Raw genomic sequence first — 22,512 nt, 5'->3', positions numbered from 1 at the left:
TAGTGGAAAAGATCAGGAGACTACTGAAAACCGATGAGGTAAAGGACCTGGAATGGCAAAACACTCTTCAGCAAAATGCAAACCATGCATACTTGGCAAAAACCCCTGGTCCAGATTTCAGTTGAGAAATTTCCATCCCTGAAGCCAAAAGCATTTCTTGATTATCTGAAATGTTCTCAATGGATTATCACAGACATTTCCCATGTATATCGTGCACAACTCTGAACTATGCTACCAATTACTAAGCACCTTACAAGATTACAGATAAACTGCTTCCTCCTTTTTTTTGCCATTTCCTGCTTTGGGTTTCGGGATTTCAGTTGGAGTTTTAGGGTTGGTAATTAAAAACATACAAGTATTCAATACCTTATGTTTTGGTTGTTTTGCTTATGATTTTGGAAATAAAATTGTTCTCAAATGAGGTGATTCTCAAAATTGCTGCCTGAAACAGTCAAGTGGAAAGGAAATTGAAATTTAATTCTAGCATATGTTAGTATACGTTGGAGCTTAATATGAATAAAAAAAAGTTGAAATAATAAGTTAAAGATTCTGCTGTATTATGAGGCAGTCCAGTGTTCTAGAATGCTTTCAGAACTCTGACGCTACAGGCAATTTGTGCCTGGTTTTAATAAAGAGAAATATTCTGGAAGATTGAAAGAAAATGAAAGAATGATTTTGCTGCTTTTCTAAATAGAAAATAAAAATACTTTCTTATCTAAGCAAAACCAAACTTTCCTCTGTGGGAAGGGAACCCAGGCAATGAGGGCAAGAGCACCAAAACCTAACCATCAGACAAGGAGAAACTGCACTAAAGGGAACCCTTGGATGCTTTCGGAATGGTCATAGGGTTGTAAACTGATTGCAAGGTTTTATGTTTCTCTAGATAGCTTGAATACTTTCCTGGTTTTAGTCACCATTCCCTTTCCTAATAATTCCTAACATGCTTTTTGCTTTTTTGACTACCACAGCTTCCAGTGGTGCATTTGCCCAGAAAGCACTGGCACCGAATGGATGTTTAATTTTGTGAGGCACATGATGTCACAGTTAACACTGATGTTTTCTGAGTTATTTGCGATGAGTTTCTTCTTTGACTGTGTTGAAATGTTGAAGAGTGCTGATGCTGCCACTGATAAATGGATAAAACTCTTAGCGATTGCACTAAGAGTGGCTGCTCTAAGTGTGAAAACCCAATGTTACTTTTATCACTATAGGGAAATTAAAATTGAAACTTTTCTAAATGTAATAGATGAATTAAGAAAGAAGCGGGGAAACGTAGTGAGGGAGCCTTCAGAAGTTAGTCAAGTGAGGAAAACCTTTCCAACTTTCCATGCCTGAGTAGCTCAGTCGGTAGAGCATCAGACTTTTAATCTGAGGGTCCAGGGTTCAAATCCCTGTTCAGGTAGAATATTCTTTCTTAAATCTGAGTCCAAAATTTATTCAGAGTTACTATAATTTTCTAAATAGGCAACACAGCGGTGCTTCATTGACAAATTCATAATGCTACATCTGAAGGTCCTTTGAGAAATTAATGGGAGTAGGTCAACATGGGTCTCGCCTAGACCCTACTTGCTGTAGTATGGGCTCCTTAATCTTTCAGTACCAGAGGCACAACTCTTGGAATTGGCAGAAAAATACAGAAGAGAGTTACTGGAAAAGATCAGGAGACTACTGAAAACCGATGAGGTAAAGGACCTGGAATGGCAAAACACTCTTCAGCAAAATGCAAACCATGCATACTTGGCAAAAACCCCTGGTCCAGATTTCAGTTGAGAAATTTCCATCCCTGAAGCCAAAAGCATTTCTTGATTATCTGAAATGTTCTCAATGGATTATCACAGACATTTCCCATGTATATCGTGCACAACTCTGAACTATGCTACCAATTACTAAGCACCTTACAAGATTACAGATAAACTGCTTCCTCCTTTTTTTAGCCATTTCCTGCTTTGGGTTTCGGGATTTCAGTTGGAGTTTTAGGGTTGGTAATTAAAAACATACAAGTATTCAATACCTTATGTTTTGGTTGTTTTGCTTATGATTTTGGAAATAAAATTGTTCTCAAATGAGGTGATTCTCAAAATTGCTGCCTGAAACAGTCAAGTGGAAAGGAAATTGAAATTTAATTCTAGCATATGTTAGTATACGTTGGAGCTTAATATGAATAAAAAAAAGTTGAAATAATAAGTTAAAGATTCTGCTGTATTATGAGGCAGTCCAGTGTTCTAGAATGCTTTCAGAACTCTGACGCTACAGGCAATTTGTGCCTGGTTTTAATAAAGAGAAATATTCTGGAAGATTGAAAGAAAATGAAAGAATGATTTTGCTGCTTTTCTAAGGAGAAAATAAAAATACTTTCTTATCTAAGCAAAACCAAACTTTCCTCAGTGGGAAGGGAACCCAGGCAATGAGGGCAAGAGCACCAAAACCTAACCATCAGACAAGGAGAAACTGCACTAAACGGAACCCTTGGATGCTTTCGGAATGGTCATAGGGTTGTAAACTGATTGCAAGGTTTTATGTTTCTCTAGATAGCTTGAATACTTTCCTGGTTTTAGTCACCATTCCCTTTCCTAATAATTCCTAACATGCTTTTTGCTTTTTTGACTACCACAGCTTCCAGTGGTGCATTTGCCCAGAAAGCACTGGCACCGAATGGATGTTTAATTTTGTGAGGCACATGATGTCACAGTTAACACTGATGTTTTCTGAGTTATTTGCGATGAGTTTCTTCTTTGACTGTGTTGAAATGTTGAAGAGTGCTGATGCTGCCACTGATAAATGGATAAAACTCTTAGCGATTGCACTAAGAGTGGCTGCTCTAAGTGTGAAAACCCAATGTTACTTTTATCACTATAGGGAAATTAAAATTGAAACTTTTCTAAATGTAATAGATGAATTAAGAAAGAAGCGGGAAACATAGTGAGGGAGCCTTCAGAAGTTAGTCAAGTGAGGAAAACCTTTCCAACTTTCCATGCCTGAGTAGCTCAGTCGGTAGAGCATCAGACTTTTAATCTGAGGGTCCAGGGTTCAAATCCCTGTTCAGGTGGAATGTTCTTTCTTCAATCTGAGTCCTAAATTTATTCAGAGTTACTATAATTTTCTAAATAGGCAACACAGCGGTGCTTCAAAGACAAATTCATAATGCTACATCTGAAGGTCCTTTGAGAAATGAATGGGAGTAGGTCAACATGGGTCTTCCCTAGACCCTACTTGCTGTAGTATGGGCCCCTTAATCTTTCAGTACCAGAGGCACAACTCTTGGAATTGGCAGAAAAATACAGAAGAGAGTTAGTGGAAAAGATCAGGAGACTACTGAAAACCGATGAGGTAAAGGACCTGGAATGGCAAAACATTCTTCAGCAAAATGCAAACAATGCATACTTGGCAAAAACCCCTGGTCCAGATTTCAGTTGAGAAATTTCCATCCCTGAAGCCAAAAGCATTTCTTGATTATCTGAAATGTTCTCAATGGATTATCACAGACATTTCCCATGTATATCGTGCACAACTCTGAACTATGCTACCAATTACTAAGCACCTTACAAGATTACAGATAAACTGCTTCCTCCTTTTTTTTAGCCATTTCCTGCTTTGGGTTTCGGGATTTCAGTTGGAGTTTTAGGGTTGGTAATTAAAAACATACAAGTATTCAATACCTTATGTTTTGGTTGTTTTGCTTATGATTTTGGAAATAAAATTGTTCTCAAATGAGGTGATTCTCAAAATTGCTGCCTGAAACAGTCAAGTGGAAAGGAAATTGAAATTTAATTCTAGCATATGTTAGTATACGTTGGAGCTTAATATGAATAAAAAAAAGTTGAAATAATAAGTTAAAGATTCTGCTGTATTATGAGGCAGTCCAGTGTTCTAGAATGCTTTCAGAACTCTGACGCTACAGGCAATTTGTGCCTGGTTTTAATAAAGAGAAATATTCTGGAAGATTGAAAGAAAATGAAAGAATGATTTTGCTGCTTTTCTAAGGAGAAAATAAAAATACTTTCTTATCTAAGCAAAACCAAACTTTCCTCTGTGGGAAGGGAACCCAGGCAATGAGGGCAAGAGCACCAAAACCTAACCATCAGACAAGGAGAAACTGCACTAAAGGGAACCCTTGGATGCTTTCAGGAATGGTCATAGGGTTGTAAACTGATTGCAAGGTTTTATGTTTCTCTAGATAGCTTGAATACTTTCCTGGTTTTAGTCACCATTCCCTTTCCTAATAATTCCTAACATGCTTTTTGCTTTTTTGACTACCACAGCTTCCAGTGGTGCATTTGCCCAGAAAGCACTGGCACGGAATGGATGTTTAATTTTGTGAGGCACATGATGTCACAGTTAACACTGATGTTTTCTGAGTTATTTGCGATGAGTTTCTTCTTTGACTGTGTTGAAATGTTGAAGAGTGCTGATGCTGCCACTGATAAATGGATAAAACTCTTAGCGATTGCACTAAGAGTGGCTGCTCTAAGTGTGAAAACCCAATGTTACTTTTATCACTATAGGGAAATTAAAATTGAAACTTTTCTAAATGTAATAGATGAATTAAGAAAGAAGCGGGAAACATAGTGAGGGAGCCTTCAGAAGTTAGTCAAGTGAGGAAAACCTTTCCAACTTTCCATGCCTGAGTAGCTCAGTCGGTAGAGCATCAGACTTTTAATCTGAGGGTCCAGGGTTCAAATCCCTGTTCAGGTAGGAATATTCTTTCTTAAATCTGAGTCCTAAATTTATTCAGAGTTACTATAATTTTCTAAATAGGCAACACAGCGGTGCTTCAAAGACAAATTCATAATGCTACATCTGAAGGTCCTTTGAGAAATGAATGGGAGTAGGTCAACATGGGTCTTCCCTAGACCCTACTTGCTGTAGTATGGGCCCCTTAATCTTTCAGTACCAGAGGCACAACTCTTGGAATTGGCAGAAAAATACAGAAGAGAGTTAGTGGAAAAGATCAGGAGACTACTGAAAACCGATGAGGTAAAGGACCTGGAATGGCAAAACACTCTTCAGCAAAATGCAAACAATGCATACTTGGCAAAAACCCCTGGTCCAGATTTCAGTTGAGAAATTTCCATCCCTGAAGCCAAAAGCATTTCTTGATTATCTGAAATGTTCTCAATGGATTATCACAGACATTTCCCATGTATATCGTGCACAACTCTGAACTATGCTACCAATTACTAAGCACCTTACAAGATTACAGATAAACTGCTTCCTCCTTTTTTTTGCCATTTCCTGCTTTGGGTTTCGGGATTTCAGTTGGAGTTTTAGGGTTGGTAATTAAAAACATACAAGTATTCAATACCTTATGTTTTGGTTGTTTTGCTTATGATTTTGGAAATAAAATTGTTCTCAAATGAGGTGATTCTCAAAATTGCTGCCTGAAACAGTCAAGTGGAAAGGAAATTGAAATTTAATTCTAGCATATGTTAGTATACGTTGGAGCTTAATATGAATAAAAAAAAGTTGAAATAATAAGTTAAAGATTCTGCTGTATTATGAGGCAGTCCAGTGTTCTAGAATGCTTTCAGAACTCTGACGCTACAGGCAATTTGTGCCTGGTTTTAATAAAGAGAAATATTCTGGAAGATTGAAAGAAAATGAAAGAATGATTTTGCTGCTTTTCTAAGGAGAAAATAAAAATACTTTCTTATCTAAGCAAAACCAAACTTTCCTCAGTGGGAAGGGAACCCAGGCAATGAGGGCAAGAGCACCAAAACCTAACCATCAGACAAGGAGAAACTGCACTAAAGGGAACCCTTGGATGCTTTCAGAATGGTCATAGGGTTGTAAACTGATTGCAAGGTTTTATGTTTCTCTAGATAGCTTGAATATTTTCCTGGTTTTAGTCACCATTCCCTTTCCTAATAATTCCTAACATGCTTTTTGCTTTTTTGACTACCACAGCTTCCAGTGGTGCATTTGCCCAGAAAGCACTGGCACGGAATGGATGTTTAATTTTGTGAGGCACATGATGTCACAGTTAACACTGATGTTTTCTGAGTTATTTGCGATGAGTTTATTCTTTGACTGTGTTGAAATGTTGAAGAGTGCTGATGCTGCCACTGATAAATGGATAAAACTCTTAGCGATTGCACTAAGAGTGGCTGCTCTAAGTGTGAAAACCCAATGTTACTTTTATCACTATAGGGAAATTAAAATTGAAACTTTTCTAAATGTAATAGATGAATTAAGAAAGAAGCGGGAAACATAGTGAGGGAGCCTTCAGAAGTTAGTCAAGTAAGGAAAACCTTTCCAACTTTCCATGCCTGAGTAGCTCAGTCGGTAGAGCATCAGACTTTTAATCTGAGGGTCAGGGTTCAAATCCCTGTTCAGGTAGAATATTCTTTTTAAATCTGAGTCCTAAATTTATTCAGAGTTACTATAATTTTCTAAATAGGCAACACAGCGGTGCTTCTTTGACAAATTCATAATGCTACATCTGAAGGTCCTTTGAGAAATTAATGGGAGTAGGTCAACATGGGTCTCGCCTAGACCCTACTTGCTGTAGTATGGGCTCCTTAATCTTTCAGTACCAGAGGCACAACTCTTGGAATTGGCAGAAAAATACAGAAGAGAGTTACTGGAAAAGATCAGGAGACTACTGAAAACCGATGAGGTAAAGGACCTGGAATGGCAAAACACTCTTCAGCAAAATGCAAACCATGCATACTTGGCAAAAACCCCTGGTCCAGATTTCAGTTGAGAAATTTCCATCCCTGAAGCCAAAAGCATTTCTTGATTATCTGAAATGTTCTCAATGGATTATCACAGACATTTCCCATGTATATCGTGCACAACTCTGAACTATGCTACCAATTACTAAGCACCTTACAAGATTACAGATAAACTGCTTCCTCCTTTTTTTAGCCATTTCCTGCTTTGGGTTTCGGGATTTCAGTTGGAGTTTTAGGGTTGGTAATTAAAAACATACAAGTATTCAATACCTTATGTTTTGGTTGTTTTGCTTATGATTTTGGAAATAAAATTGTTCTCAAATGAGGTGATTCTCAAAATTGCTGCCTGAAACAGTCAAGTGGAAAGGAAATTGAAATTTAATTCTAGCATATGTTAGTATACGTTGGAGCTTAATATGAATAAAAAAAAGTTGAAATAATAAGTTAAAGATTCTGCTGTATTATGAGGCAGTCCAGTGTTCTAGAATGCTTTCAGAACTCTGACGCTACAGGCAATTTGTGCCTGGTTTTAATAAAGAGAAATATTCTGGAAGATTGAAAGAAAATGAAAGAATGATTTTGCTGCTTTTCTAAGGAGAAAATAAAAATACTTTCTTATCTAAGCAAAACCAAACTTTCCTCAGTGGGAAGGGAACCCAGGCAATGAGGGCAAGAGCACCAAAACCTAACCACGAGACAAGGAGAAACTGCACTAAACGGAACCCTTGGATGCTTTCAGAATGGTCATAGGGTTGTAAACTGATTGCAAGGTTTTATGTTTCTCTAGATAGCTTGAATATTTTCCTGGTATTAGTCACCATTCCCTTTCCTAATAATTCCTAACATGCTTTTTGCTTTTTTGACTACCACAGCTTCCAGTGGTGCATTTGCCCAGAAAGCACTGGCACGGAATGGATGTTTAATTTTGTGAGGCACATGATGTCACAGTTAACACTGATGTTTTCTGAGTTATTTGCGATGAGTTTATTCTTTGACTGTGTTGAAATGTTGAAGAGTGCTGATGCTGCCACTGATAAATGGATAAAACTCTTAGCGATTGCACTAAGAGTGGCTGCTCTAAGTGTGAAAATCCAATGTTACTTTTATCACTATAGGGAAATTAAAATTGAAACTTTTCTAAATGTAATAGATGAATTAAGAAAGAAGCGGGAAACATAGTGAGGGAGCCTTCAGAAGTTAGTCAAGTGAGGAAAACCTTTCCAACTTTCCATGCCTGAGTAGCTCAGTCGGTAGAGCATCAGACTTTTAATCTGAGGGTCCAGGGTTCAAGTCCCTGTTCAGGTGGAATGTTCTTTCTTCAATCTGAGTCCTAAATTTATTCAGAGTTACTATAATTTTCTAAATAGGCAACACAGCGGTGCTTCAAAGACAAATTCATAATGCTACATCTGAAGGTCCTTTGAGAAATGAATGGGAGTAGGTCAACATGGGTCTTCCCTAGACCCTACTTGCTGTAGTATGGGCTCCTTAATCTTTCAGTACCAGAGGCACAACTCTTGGAATTGGCAGAAAAATACAGAAGAGAGTTAGTGGAAAAGATCAGGAGACTACTGAAGGTAAAGGACCTGGAATGGCAAAACATTCTTCAGCAAAATGCAAACAATGCATACTTGGCAAAAACCCCTGGTCCAGATTTCAGTTGAGAAATTTCCATCCCTGAAGCCAAAAGCATTTCTTGATTATCTGAAATGTTCTCAATGGATTATCACAGACATTTCCCATGTATATCGTGCACAACTCTGAACTATGCTACCAATTACTTAGCACCTTACAAGATTACAGATAAACTGCTTCCTCCTTTTTTTAGCCATTTCCTGCTTTGGGTTTCGGGATTTCAGTTGGAGTTTTAGGGTTGGTAATTAAAAACATACAAGTATTCAATACCTTATGTTTTGGTTGTTTTGCTTATGATTTTGGAAATAAAATTGTTCTCAAATGAGGTGATTCTCAAAATTGCCGCCTGAAACAGTCAAGTGGAAAAGAAATTGAAATTTAATTCTAGCATATGTTAGTATACGTTGGAGCTTAATATGAATAAAAAAAAGTTGAAATAATAAGTTAAAGATTCTGCTGTAGTATGAGGCAGTCCAGTGTTCTAGAATGCTTTCAGAACTCTGACGCTACAGGCAATTTGTGCCTGGTTTTAATAAAGAGAAATATTCTGGAAGATTGAAAGAAAATGAAAGAATGATTTTGCTACTTTTCTAAGGAGAAAATAAAAATACTTTCTTATCTAAGCAAAACCAAACTTTCCTCTGTGGGAAGGGAACCCAGGCAATGAGGGCAAGAGCACCAAAACCTAACCATCAGACAAGGAGAAACTGCACTAAAGGGAACCCTTGGATGCTTTCAGAATGGTCATAGGGTTGTAAACTGATTGCAAGGTTTTATGTTTCTCTAGATAGCTTGAATATTTTCCTGGTTTTAGTCACCATTCCCTTTCCTAATAATTCCTAACATGCTTTTTGCTTTTTTGACTACCACAGCTTCCAGTGGTGCATTTGCCCAGAAAGCACTGGCACGGAATGGATGTTTAATTTTGTGAGGCACATGATGTCACAGTTAACACTGATGTTTTCTGAGTTATTTGCGATGAGTTTATTCTTTGACTGTGTTGAAATGTTGAAGAGTGCTGATGCTGCCACTGATAAATGGATAAAACTCTTAGCGATTGCACTAAGAGTGGCTGCTCTAAGTGTGAAAACCCAATGTTACTTTTATCACTATAGGGAAATTAAAATTGAAACTTTTCTAAATGTAATAGATGAATTAGGAAAGAAGCGGGAAACATAGTGAGGGAGCCTTCAGAAGTTAGTCAAGTGAGGAAAACCTTTCCAACTTTCCATGCCTGAGTAGCTCAGTCGGTAGAGCATCAGACTTTTAATCTGAGGGTCCAGGGTTCAAATCCCTGTTCAGGTGGAATATTCTTTCTTAAATCTGAGTCCTAAATTTATTCAGAGTTACTATAATTTTCTAAATAGGCAACACAGCGGTGCTTCATTGACAAATTCATAATGCTACATCTGAAGGTCCTTTGAGAAATGAATGGGAGTAGGTCAACATGGGTCTCGCCTAGACCCTACTTGCTGTAGTATGGGCTCCTTAATCTTTCAGTACCAGAGGCACAACTCTTGGAATTGGCAGAAAAATACAGAAGAGAGTTAGTGGAAAACATCAGGAGACTACTGAAAACCGATGAGGTAAAGGACCTGGAATGGCAAAATATTCTTCAGCAAAATGCAAAAAATGCATACTTGGCAAAAACCCCTGGTCCAGATTTCAGTTGAGAAATTTCCATCCCTGAAGCCAAAAGCATTTCTTGATTAACTGAAATGTTCTCAATGGATTATCACAGACATTTCCCATGTATATCGTGCACAACTCTGAACTATGCTACCAATTACTAAGCACCTTACAAGATTACAGATAAACTGCTTCCTCCTTTTTTTAGCCATTTCCTGCTTTGGGTTTCGGGATTTCAGTTGGAGTTTTAGGGTTGGTAATTAAAAACATACAAGTATTCAATACCTTATGTTTTGGTTGTTTTGCTTATGATTTTGGAAATAAAATTGTTCTCAAATGAGGTGATTCTCAAAATTGCTGCCTGAAACAGTCAAGTGGAAAAGAAATTGAAATTTAATTCTAGCATATGTTAGTATACGTTGGAGCTTAATATGAATAAAAAAAAGTTGAAATAATAAGTTAAAGATTCTGCTGTATTATGAGGCAGTCCAGTGTTCTAGAATGCTTTCAGAACTCTGACGCTACAGGCAATTTGTGCCTGGTTTTAATAAAGAGAAATATTCTGGAAGATTGAAAGAAAATGAAAGAATGATTTTGCTGCTTTTCTAAGGAGAAAATAAAAATACTTTCTTATCTAAGCAAAACCAAACTTTCCTCAGTGGGAAGGGAACCCAGGCAATGAGGGCAAGAGCACCAAAACCTAACCATCAGACAAGGAGAAACTGCACTAAACGGAACCCTTGGATGCTTTCAGAATGGTCATAGGGTTGTAAACTGATTGCAAGGTTTTATGTTTCTCTAGATAGCTTGAATATTTTCCTGGTTTTAGTCACCATTCCCTTTCCTAATAATTCCTAACATGCTTTTTGCTTTTTTGACTACCACAGCTTCCAGTGGTGCATTTGCCCAGAAAGCACTGGCACGGAATGGATGTTTAATTTTGTGAGGCACATGATGTCACAGTTAACACTGATGTTTTCTGAGTTATTTGCGATGAGTTTATTCTTTGACTGTGTTGAAATGTTGAAGAGTGCTGATGCTGCCACTGATAAATGGATAAAACTCTTAGCGATTGCACTAAGAGTGGCTGCTCTAAGTGTGAAAACCCAATGTTACTTTTATCACTATAGGGAAATTAAAATTGAAACTTTTCTAAATGTAATAGATGAATTAAGAAAGAAGTGGGAAACATAGTGAGGGAGCCTTCAGAAGTTAGTCAAGTGAGGAAAACCTTTCCAACTTTCCATGCCTGAGTAGCTCAGTCGGTAGAGCATCAGACTTTTAATCTGAGGGTCCAGGGTTCAAATCCCTGTTCAGGTGGAATGTTCTTTCTTCAATCTGAGTCCTAAATTTATTCAGAGTTACTATAATTTTCTAAATAGGCAACACAGCGGTGCTTCAAAGACAAATTCATAATGCTACATCTGAAGGTCCTTTGAGAAATGAATGGGAGTAGGTCAACATGGGTCTTCCCTAGACCCTACTTGCTGTAGTATGGGCTCCTTAATCTTTCAGTACCAGAGGCACAACTCTTGGAATTGGCAGAAAAATACAGAAGAGAGTTAGTGGAAAAGATCAGGAGACTACTGAAAACCGATGAGGTAAAGGACCTGGAATGGCAAAACATTCTTCATCAAAATGAGACAGGAGGCTCAACCCATGGTCTGGACTGATCCGTGGTACTACAGGAACGAAAATTAACAGGTAAGAACTAATTTTCCTGTTCTTGTGGCCTGGTTTGGCCTCTGTTGGAAACAGAATGCTGGGCTTGATGGACCCTTGGTCTGACCAAGCATGGCAATTTCTTATGTTCTTATGTTCTTCTATGATATCACAGCAAGGTCTGCAGAGCGGGGTAGGCCCAAAGAGGGTTCCTCGGTGGGAGGTCACGGCAATGGTCGCAGAGCGGGGTACACCGGAGAGGCTTCCAAAGGATATCACAGTAGTGGTCCACAGCGTGGTTACTCACAGTAGCTGAAGACAAAAGTAGTTTCGTAGAGAGCTTCCGGAAGTGAGGCAAGCAGGATGAAGTCCGGTTGACTGGCCCTCCGAGGAGCGGATAGCCGAGAGACGAGAAAGGGCCCCCGAGAAGGTGGTACCCGGTAGTCTCACGCCACGGAAGCAGGAACCGGAACAAGTCGAAGAGAGAGTAGGTGGATTCAGCAAAATGAACTGCCAAGTCGCTGACTGTCTGGGCCAGGGGGTTTAAATAACCTGGATGTGCGACGTCATCTGAAGGGGACATAGAAACATAGAAATGACGGCAGAAGAAGACAAAATGGCCCATCCAGTCTGTCCAGCAAGCTTTCACACTTTTTTTTTCTCATACTTATCTTTTACTCTTGGCCCTTATTAGTAACTTTTTGGTTCTAGTTACCTTTCACCCCCGCCATTGATGTAGAGAGCAGTGCTGGAGCTGCATCTAAGGAAGTATCTAGCTTAATTGGTTAGGGGTAGTAACTGCTGCAATAAGCAAGCTACTCCCACGCTTATTTGTTTACCCAGCCTGTGCAATTCAGTCCTTGTTGGTTGTTGTCTGAATATAAATCCTCTTTTCTTTATTCCCCCTGCTGCTGAAAAGTGAGCTGCGTTGGATATGTATTCCAAGAGAAGTATCAGGCTTAATTGATTCGGGGTAGTAACCGCCGTAACAAGCAAGCTACACCCATGCTTATTTGTTTACTGCTTATTTGTTTACCCAGACTATGTAATTCAGTCCTTGTTGGTTGTTGCCTGAATATAAATCCTCTTTTCCTCTTCCCCCCCTGCCGTTGAAGCAGAGAGCTATGCTGGATATGCATTGAAAGTGAAGTATCAGTTTTATTTGATTTGGGGTAGTAACCACCGCAACAAGCAAGCTACTCTTTTGCTGGGTTTATAGAGAAAGATTGTGTGGGAAAAGAAAAGAACATGGGGAAGTATATAGAGAGGATAGTTACGTATGCCTTAACCCAAGAGAGAATGAGGTCGACATTGAGAATGGAAGGAATAGAGTATCCCCTTAAAAGTATTATGATAGGGATGATAATAGTAGTCGGATGGCCAGGGGTAGAATCTGGGGTTAGAAGTGGTTACACAAGGGTCCCTGGCCAAGATGACTCCCAGTATTAGACAGATGAGTATGGGGGCCCTATAAAGTTCACAATAAATTTGAATGCAAAAGACCAGTCCCAAAAAGCTGTTTTCGATGTGTGCCAATTGATAGACTGTGGAAATGTTCAGTATCAGCGGTCATATACAGGGAGTGACAAGTATATGTGCTAAAATACATATTGCCCCACCTGGGAGCAAGGGGGGTTGAATGACAGAGCAGAGGGATGGGTACATTACTCTGGACACAGACAGAGAATTGAGACAGTTCATTTCCATAGTTAAAGTCACAATCATCCACAATGTTTTGACAAGAAATGTAATCAAATTTGACAGTTACCAGGGCAAAGACAAAAAGAGGGGAATTACACACTAAGAAGTTTGAGATGGGTATATCAGTAAATGGGAAGGACCCATTAGCCTGCTGCTTCCAGATATTGATTGAAGAAACCCCAGACCTTAATACTAGTTCCACAGTAATGCCCGAAATTCAACCATTCAAACCTTCATTAAATGACCCCAAGGTAGTGAGAGTAGTAACCATAAAAGACCTAAGCCAGACCACTGAAGTAGAAATAGGATAGGGGAAGGTAAATGCTTGGGTGGAATGGATAAAATACACTGTGAAAACCTGAACAAGAGCAACTGTTATGCTTGTGCTTCTGGGAAACCTACAGCACAGATAGTGCCATTTTCTTTTGGTTGGAACAACAACCCGGAAGGACTGAAGTATATCCTGGCATTATATCAAGATGAAACAGCTTGGAACAATGCCACCTGTAAGTCTTTGGCTCTCCTATTCCCGGCCCTGAAGTCACATAAGAAGCGGCGGGTACCTCCAGTATTTTCCCTAAGTCCAGGGAACAACACTGCCTGCCTCTCACGGTGGGGGTCAGGGTTCGATCAGCAAGTGGGAGAACTGGATACCTGTACTGCAACTTGGAATGTGACAGGATTGCTGGAGGTTGGAAACTACTCGAATTTGCGAGTAGCCAGAGCAGAACTATGGTGGTACTGCGGAGGAAAAGTAATAAGACCTACACTGCCCATTAATTGGACTGGCACTTGTGCAGTAGTACAATTGGCAATTTCATTCACCTGGGAATTTAAAAGGGGGAAAATTGAGCGCAAAAGATTGCAAAGGGAAAGTTTAGGGACATCCTTTGACGAGAGGATATATTTAGACTCCTTAGGAGTACCAAGAGGAGTCCCCAATGTGCGATTGTTAGATGACACTGAGGAATTAAAAATACAAAAGGCTCAGCAAATGCTTGAGATCTTAGAGGCCACTTACGAATGATTGTGAATATAATAGCAACAAGTTGATAAAGAGATAGGGAGGAATTTTGAGCTAGGGCTTACTAATTTTGCTATTACAGATGATAATACAATATAGAAATAGAATTGTATTTCTTTATTCTCTTATATTCTAATTTCTTGTAAAGAAATCTCTAGCTGTAGAAAGCAGAGCTGCAAAACCCAGCCCCCCACCCCCCTTTTTTCCCCCTTTCCCCTCCTTCTTGCTGAGAAACACTAACTACACAGCATAATAGCCGTGCAAGCTAAGAAGAAAAATTGCCATTTAGGAACAGCATGTAGGCAGACAGGATGAAGGACGCAGCAAAAGTACATCCAATTTTTAGGTTAGAATTGAAAGTTGAAACTTGGCATTAGAAAATGTTGGTTGAGCAAAATGTAAGAATAAATTGAAGCAGACTCCGTATTTGGAAGTCTGAAACGCATAAGAAATGCCTGAAGCAGAGATAACACTGAAATGAAGGCATCAGATAGGTTGAGTATCCTGTGATGGGGAGGAGTAAAATGATAAGCGAATGTACAATCGTAAGTTGTTTTAGCTTTGTGGGTGTTCCTACTTCGGTATTGTAGTGGGCGGAGACTGGAGACTTCACCCTGACAGAGGACAACCTGAAACTCCTACCAAGCAGGACTTCATGTACCAGAATTCCCCGCTTCATAAAGGGTCTATTGCCTGCAATAAACTTATAGTAGGACAGTGAGAAACTCTCTGTCAGCACGTTATGTCTGATAAGCTTTCACTGCTTGCCTGCCAAGTCTGTAGCCTAGATTAGAACAATGAATATATTATGTGCAGGGACTAAAAAAGCAGCAAGGAAGGTTGCTTAATAAAGCCGTGAGAGCGACAAAACACAATAAGCAACCAAATGTCGGATGTCCAATCTTGTAGAAGTTTATTGTGTGCAAACCATATATATGCAAATGAGCCCTTTATTGTGTGCAAATGAGCCCGACTCCAGCCGAGTTTCACCCTCTTTCAATAGGGCTGCATCAGGGGCTAAAAACATACAATAAATAACAGTAAATAATATGAAAATAAATAAAACTAATAAAAACATAATAAACAAACATTTAAAACATCGGACATTTGGTTGCTTATTGTGTTTTGTCGCTCTCACGGCTGTATTATGTGCAGGACAGTATTACTAGAGACTCGCAAATTCCTTTCCAGAACTGCAAGTCCCGGCAGCCTCTCCCCAGAACACAGGAGAAGCCACACAAAAGTTCCAGATTGGGAAGGAGGAAGGAGTCAGTAGCCCCTCAGCCGGAATATGCTTGCTCAGCAGTGTGTAGAATGCATGTCTGAAAGATAAGAAATGTGGAATGTATAAAAAGTTACTCCCTGCTTGGGAGGGGGGTGCAGTTTTGCTGAGCGATTCAGCTGCACCTGTTTGCTAGCAAAATGAAAACTTTTCCTTTTTTGGACCAAGTGCCTGGAGTCTTCTGTTTGTGCCTGCTCTTTGTACCCTATTACATTGGTGAGCCCAGCCATGAGTTATTCTTGGAATTTGGGATATTCCCACTTTCCCTTATGTACGTCCTTATGAACGTCCAGGTGCAAGCTGCTGGGACAGCCAGCAGCTTGCACCTGGACGTTCAGTGAGTGCGCACTGCTGATTTCAGTGACCGAGTCTCCAGGGGCTGCCGTGGGCACATCAGACCGAGGCCGAGGGGATTGGTGGTCCGAGAGAAGGAACTGTCCTGTCCAGAGTGAAGATTCCAGAACCAGGCGAGTATGCATACTCAGGGATACACAGCCGGACTCCATTGAGTCTGATGGGAGGCCTGATCATCCTCCGAACAGAACAGACGCTTAGTAGGAACTACGTTCCGAAACCCATCTGCCAGGTTGAGAAACAGGGAAGGGGGGCTTCCTGTTGTGTGAAAGAGAGTGAGTGTCATCGCAGTTCTGGATCGGGAGACTGCATTCCAGACGGCGGGAGTGTGATCCTATTGTGTCTGGCGGATCAGGACCCCTTACCGGTCCACCATCCCTTCCCTCCTCTGTCTGTGAACCTATCCTTTGACAAATTGTACAGGATGGGCGGGGGTGGGTTCGCAAGGAGAGTGTCCAGGTCCAGAGAGCCGCCTGAAACAGGGGGGCAACTGGGCATATGTGTCCGCAAGGAGAGTGTTTGTCTGTAATCAGACACAGAATCGCTGCCAGGTCCAGGCCTGAAACAGGGCTAGGCAACTGGGCAGATGGAGTGTCGGTAATCAGACAAAGAATCACTGCATTTCCAGCTGAAGGTACCGCAGACTATTTTTACTTAAGGAAAACTTATTAAAAGTGATTGTGAATTATTTATCTGTATATATGTTAATAAATGTGTACTGATACAAGGAAAATTAAACAACAGTGCCAGTTAGCCTATGGTTTAAAAGCCTGCGAGGCTGAAAGTGTAGCTTGCAATCTGTTTTTTTATTTATGTCTGGTTTCTGCTGTAGTATAATGATTACAATTGTTATACACAAAGAGCACTGGGAGCTGGAGAGTTAACTAGTTTGGCAGGGTAATTGATTTATGGGTCTGAAGGATGGGCAGAGGCTGCTTCTCAGCCTTACAATTTAACCCCTAAAACATTTCTCTGGTACGTTAGGGTTTTCAAATTATTAATTAAGGATTGTGATGTATGTAGCTGCTATCTGTGAATTGCAAGCACATGTACCAGGGATTTTTAATTGTTTTTAATTGTTTTAACCCCTAATAGGAAGAGATTTTTGGTTTACAGAAAAATCCTGTACAAGAAGAACCTACAGACTTTTGCCGCACAAGATCCTTCATTAGTTATTCCAGAGAGTTAAGATATTTTAGTTTGTTAATGTTCCTTTTATATTTTCTCACCCAATTTGCCTAGGCCATATTAAAGTAGAGATATATTTCCTGCATTCATTAGGTCTTAAAGTATTAAAAGGTAAACTTCGAATGTGTCAATTATAAGTAAGATATTGCGTTTTGTTCACAGTTTTTACATAATGCAAAGACTCAGATAGTTACATTGGAACGCATGATAAAATATGAACTCTCTTTTGCTGACAGTTTATTTTGAAGATGTCTCTGGGAAAATGAGAGGATTTTTAACAGTAACTGGAGAAATGATTAAGAATGGGTCCTTTGTTAAAGCTTTGCTAGAAGCTATCTTGTTGCCTCTCGGGCTAGCAGTAGTTAAATATGCAGGGCATAGCAAGGAACTGGCAAGATAAGACACCCAAGCATGCAGTTCTGACTGTGGGAATTACAGGATGCCGTTTGTAAAAACACAGAGAAAACAAAGACTGTAATATTAAAATTTTTGATTCAGTGGCAGGCGCAAGATAAGGATTACTGGAAGTTGTGGGCAAGAGGAGGGGCCACTATGCAAGATCAGAAACAAGATCAAATATGATTCGGCCTTTTTTGGCCCAAATGAAGAAGTAGTGGCACACACACACACACATATATATATATATATATATATATATATATACTGTAATTATGTTCTTTTACCACTGGTGGGGGCTGGTTACAGTAGTCAGGGCTCTGGCTATTACCATATGTTCTTAGTGTTTGCAATGTAATTGGTACAGGGCTTCCAAGGGTTTGATCATCACTCCTGCACACCTAAAGCGCCCCTGGATCCTTTCCTGCAGATCCAGGTGGACTTTATTGAATTACCCCAATGCCAAACTTACAAGTATGTAGGAAGCAATGTTTTGCAGCTTCTCAGCATCGTCAGAACTGATTTGCCCCCAGGCGCAGGTCACCTATTCAATTTCCAGATGGACTGTGATCTTTTCATTGTATTTTGAGGTGTATGGGAACAGGGATCAGGAAGAGAAGAAAAGAGCCCGTCCCTGCAACCAGGAACTTAATAGTAGTGACCCGACATCCGAAAGAAGCTGCAGAAGGCCAAAGGCTTTGAGGGCATGAGCCTCAGCCAGTTGAAAGCCATAGCAGACCGAATGTTTGGAAATAGAGAAGTGGAAGAGAAAAGAGAGAAGCAAGTAGACGTATGACCAAGAAAGTGACCCTGTTGGCCGCCGCCCTCAAGGACACTCGGATGGGGAAAGGCCTCGACGTCGATGGAGGGAGGATAAGGCTCCCTCTGGGATGGAATCAGTGTGCGTACTGCAAGAGAGAAGGCCTTTGGAAGCGAGACTGCGAAGAATGGCAAGAGAAATATGGGAGCCCGGCAGCGGATACTGATGAGAGAGATGGACCTGCACCGCCGCAGAGGGGCCAGGGAGGCAGAAGATCAGACAACCCCCCACTGGCAGATGGCGGTGGAGGCGACAAGAGTGCCTACGGCCTGAAGGGACCAGGAGGAAACACTCCTGAAACAGGGAGCCCTGAAAGCAATCAGATTCGCAGGTTCCGCAGAATACAGGCTAGTCCAGGACCTAGGGAAGGTCAATAGCCTAAAAAAACCCCTCCTGAAACAGGGAGTCCCCGGAAGAAATTAGATCTGAGTCAGAAACACTCCTAAAACAGGGAGTCCTGGAAGCAATCAGATCTGAGTCAGAAACACTCCTGAAACAGGGAGTCCTGGAAGCAACCAGATCTGAGTGGAAAACGCCTCTGTTGCCGGGAAAGAAACCAGATTCCACAGAATACAGACCAGTCCAGGACCTGAGGAAGGTCAACAGCCAGATCATGGACCTGGTGGCCCTGGTCCCCAACCCATATTCCATCATGGCCCAAATCCCAGCAAGAACCAAGTGTTACAGTGTAATTGATCTAAAGGATGCTTTCTTCTCCATCCCCCTGGCGGAGGACTGCCAGAAATTCTTTGCCTTCACTGGGAAAACATGCACGAGAGAACCAAAACCCAATTGACTTGGACATGTCTCCCACAGGGATTCAAGTACTCGCTGACCCTGTCCGGAGAACAACTGGCCAGAGATCTGAAGAGGTACCAGGTCGAGCAGGGCACAGTTGTTTAGTATGTCGACGACCTTTTAATCGCCCAGGAGACGTATGAGGAATGTGAGACGGCGACAATCTCTCTCTTGCAACTTCTGGCTGTGTAGGGATATCGGGCCAGTCAGAAGAAAGCCCAGATTTGCGAAACCCGGGTCAAGTACCTGGGCTTCTACATCCACGAAGGAACACGAAGCCTGGGAACATCCCGACTCCAGGCCATCTGTGGCCAACCCACGCCTACCAACAAGAAGGAACTAAGAGCACTACTGAGGACTTCAGTCTATTGCCGGATATGGATCGCGAACTTCGCCATCATAGCCGAACCCCTATACCAGAAATTAAAAGGGCCAGAACGAGAATCACAAACCCTGCCGTGGTACAAGCCGGAGCTGGGAGTCCTGGAGGAGCTGAAACAGGCACTCACGACACCCCCAGCTCTAGGCCTACCAGATGTAACAAGACCTTTCAACCTTTTTGTGGACGAGAAAAAAGGCATGGCACTGGGAGTTCTGACACAGCTTTTCGGCACGTGGCAAAGGCCAGTGTCATATCTCTCTAAACGAATGGATAATGTAGCAAGAGGCTGGCCGGTATGCCTTCGCAGCATAGCGGCCGCCTGCATGCTAATACAAGAGGCTAACAAGCTTACTTTCGGCCAAACTCTTCTAGTAACCACACCTCACAGCATTCACGGACTTCTGGAGACCCATGGACCAAAATGGATGACTAATTCCAGACTTGTTAAGTATCCGGCGGTGCTCTGTGAAAACCCTGAAGTACGGATCCAGGATAAGACTGTTCTGAACCCAGCCACCCTCCTCCCGGCCCCAGAACCAGTAACACATGACTGTGAAGAAATCATGACCACCATACATGCCAGCCGACTCGACCTAAAGGACCAGCCTTGGCAAGGGGGAATAACGTTATTCACTGATGGCAGCAGCCAGGTCGTACAAGGCATCCGAAGAGCAGGATATGCTGTGGTATCCGAAGATGAAACCATAGAAGCAAACTCTCTGCCGGCAGGAACATCGGCCCAAAGAGCAGAACTGATAGCCCTGATAAGAGCCCTTAGGTGGGCTAAGGACAAAGTAGTCAATATCTATACAGATTCCAAGTATGCATTCTTCACTGTACAAGTGCACGGGGTCCTATACCATGAAAGGGGCTTCCTTACATCAGAAGGGAAAAACCTGGCGAATGCCAGCAAAATTTGTCAGCTGTTAGAGGCGGTATGGGAGCCGCTGAAAATAGCCGTTATGCACTGCCGCGCTCATACTGGAAAGTCTGATCCCATTGCAAGAGGCAACCAGCGGGCAGATGAAGCGGCAAAGAAGGCAAGCCTTGAACTTGAACCCCAGCCTCAGCAGGTGCTCCTGCTCCAATTTCCAGAAACCACACCCGTATATTCACCGGAAGAAGACAGCTGTGCCCGACAGGAGGCCTATGAGAGGAAGAGCGACTGGTGGATACTGCCAGACGGTCGAGTGTGGGTACCTGAAACCCTGGCCTGGTCGGTGGTCAAAGGAGCCCACGACCAGACCCACCTGGGTAGAGATGGACTAACCCGCCTACTCGAAAAGACTTATTACATCAACCGTATTCACCACTGGACCAGACACGCCTGCCAACGATGCGTAATTTGTGCTCAATCAGACCTGGTCAAAGGGGGGTACACTAATGTAACCTGGATTGCTCCTGATGGGTATTACTATATCTGTGGCCGTTGGGCATATGACCGACTGCCCCCTGCCTGAGCAGGGACTTGTATCTTAGGTACTGTCCGACCCAGTTTCTTCCTGCTGCCACTCACTGCAGGGGAACAGTTAGGAATACCTGTATACGTTAACAAGGGCCGAGCTCGAAGATCTGCCACGCCCCTGAAAATTGGAAACTGGGAGAATAATGAGTGGCCACCTGAACGTATAATCCAGTATTATGGCCCAGCCACCTGGGCAGCGGATGGCTCATATGGTTATTGCACCCCCATTTACATGTTAAATCGGATCATCAGGCTTCAGGCAGTCCTGGAGCTCATCACCAACGACACTGCTTTCGCTCTTAACCTCTTGGCAAAACAAAACACCAAGATTATGACTGCAGTGTACCAGAATAAACTGGCTTTAGATTACCTTCTGGCCCAGGAAGGAGGGGTTTGCGGAACATTTAACCTCTCCAATTGTTGTTTGCAGATAGATGACCAAAGCAAGGTTATCCAAGACATCACTGATCGCATGGTCAAGATGGCACACGTCCCTGTCCAGCAGTGGAATAGTGCTTGGGACTTGGCCAACGGATTCGGTGGTTGGTTTTCCATGATTGGTGGATTTAAGAGCTTGTTTGTTATCCTAGCCAGTTTAATTCTGTTTTGTCTTTTAGGACCCTGCATTATTCCTTTCTTGCTCAACCGCCTTCGTCGGATGATGGAGGACATTGCTGAACGCAAAACAGCCACGCAGCTCCTGTCACTGCACATGTATTCCTCTGTGCCTACCTCTGAGCCTATAGAACCTGTTTAACCATCCTCATGTTTTATCCTGGGCCACCTTCCCATTCATGTCAAGTCGGCTACAAAGGGGGGTGGAGCCAATAGGGCCCATGCGTCTCAAACTCGTGAAGAAACCACCGGACTGTTTGGGAAATTAGGGCCCTCTGAGAAATCAATTTGCTAAGTTCTCTTGTTTCTGTTTCTTTCAGCTCCACAGCTGCTTTGTGATGGTGTGATACTTTTCATAGAGATTGATAAGTATCAACAGGGGGGGATGTAGTGGGCGGAGACTGGAGACTTCACCCTGACAGAGGACAACCTGAAACTCCTACCAAGCAGGACTTCATGTACCAGAATTCCCCGCTTCATAAAGGGTCTGTTGCCTGCAATAAACTTATAGTAGGACAGTGAGAAACTCTCTGTCAGCACGTTATGTCTGATAAGCTTTCACTAGATATGAGTGGAGCCTTCGGTACAGTAGATCATTAGCTTCTGCTTAAGTGACTGTATGACATCAGCTTACGAAATCGACATCCTAAATTGGCTACAATCATTTCTACAGAATAGAACATACCAAGTTACATGGAAAGCATCTACATCCTGAGTAAGTTATCTACAATGAGGTGTTTCTCAAGGTTCAGTACTGTCACCTACTTTCTTCAATGTATGTCTGGCACCTTTAGCTACTAATTATCATACAAAGCTTGGTTTTCTCAGTTACATATATGCAAATGATATTCAGATAATCGCCACTTGTAACCTTTCTGCTATAGACA

The 22,512-nt window shown here is 41.6% G+C and overlaps 7 non-coding genes across 7 annotated transcripts; all 7 read left to right on the top strand.

Moving 5' to 3' along the window:
* The first annotated feature begins 1,329 nt into the window (after positions 1–1,329).
* TRNAK-UUU lies at positions 1,330–1,402 on the top strand. The gene has a single exon. It is a non-coding gene; the product is annotated as a tRNA-Lys (tRNA).
* Positions 1,403–2,973: 1,571 nt separating this feature from the next.
* Positions 2,974–3,046, top strand: TRNAK-UUU. The gene has a single exon. It is a non-coding gene; the product is annotated as a tRNA-Lys (tRNA).
* Positions 3,047–4,619: 1,573 nt separating this feature from the next.
* Positions 4,620–4,692, top strand: TRNAK-UUU. The gene has a single exon. It is a non-coding gene; the product is annotated as a tRNA-Lys (tRNA).
* A 1,572-nt stretch (positions 4,693–6,264) lies between these two features.
* Positions 6,265–6,336, top strand: TRNAK-UUU. The gene has a single exon. It is a non-coding gene; the product is annotated as a tRNA-Lys (tRNA).
* Positions 6,337–7,906: 1,570 nt separating this feature from the next.
* Positions 7,907–7,979, top strand: TRNAK-UUU. The gene has a single exon. It is a non-coding gene; the product is annotated as a tRNA-Lys (tRNA).
* Positions 7,980–9,541: 1,562 nt separating this feature from the next.
* On the top strand, positions 9,542–9,614 carry TRNAK-UUU. Its single transcript has one exon. It is a non-coding gene; the product is annotated as a tRNA-Lys (tRNA).
* Positions 9,615–11,185: 1,571 nt separating this feature from the next.
* Positions 11,186–11,258, top strand: TRNAK-UUU. Its single transcript has one exon. It is a non-coding gene; the product is annotated as a tRNA-Lys (tRNA).
* The last annotated feature ends 11,254 nt before the right edge of the window (positions 11,259–22,512 follow it).

Source organism: Rhinatrema bivittatum, chromosome 1, assembly GCF_901001135.1.
Source record: "Rhinatrema bivittatum chromosome 1, aRhiBiv1.1, whole genome shotgun sequence".
NCBI classification, from domain to species: Eukaryota; Metazoa; Chordata; class Amphibia; order Gymnophiona; family Rhinatrematidae; genus Rhinatrema; species Rhinatrema bivittatum.
The sequence above is the reverse complement of the archived record's forward strand: the minus strand, read 5'-3'. Positions and strand labels throughout refer to the sequence as shown.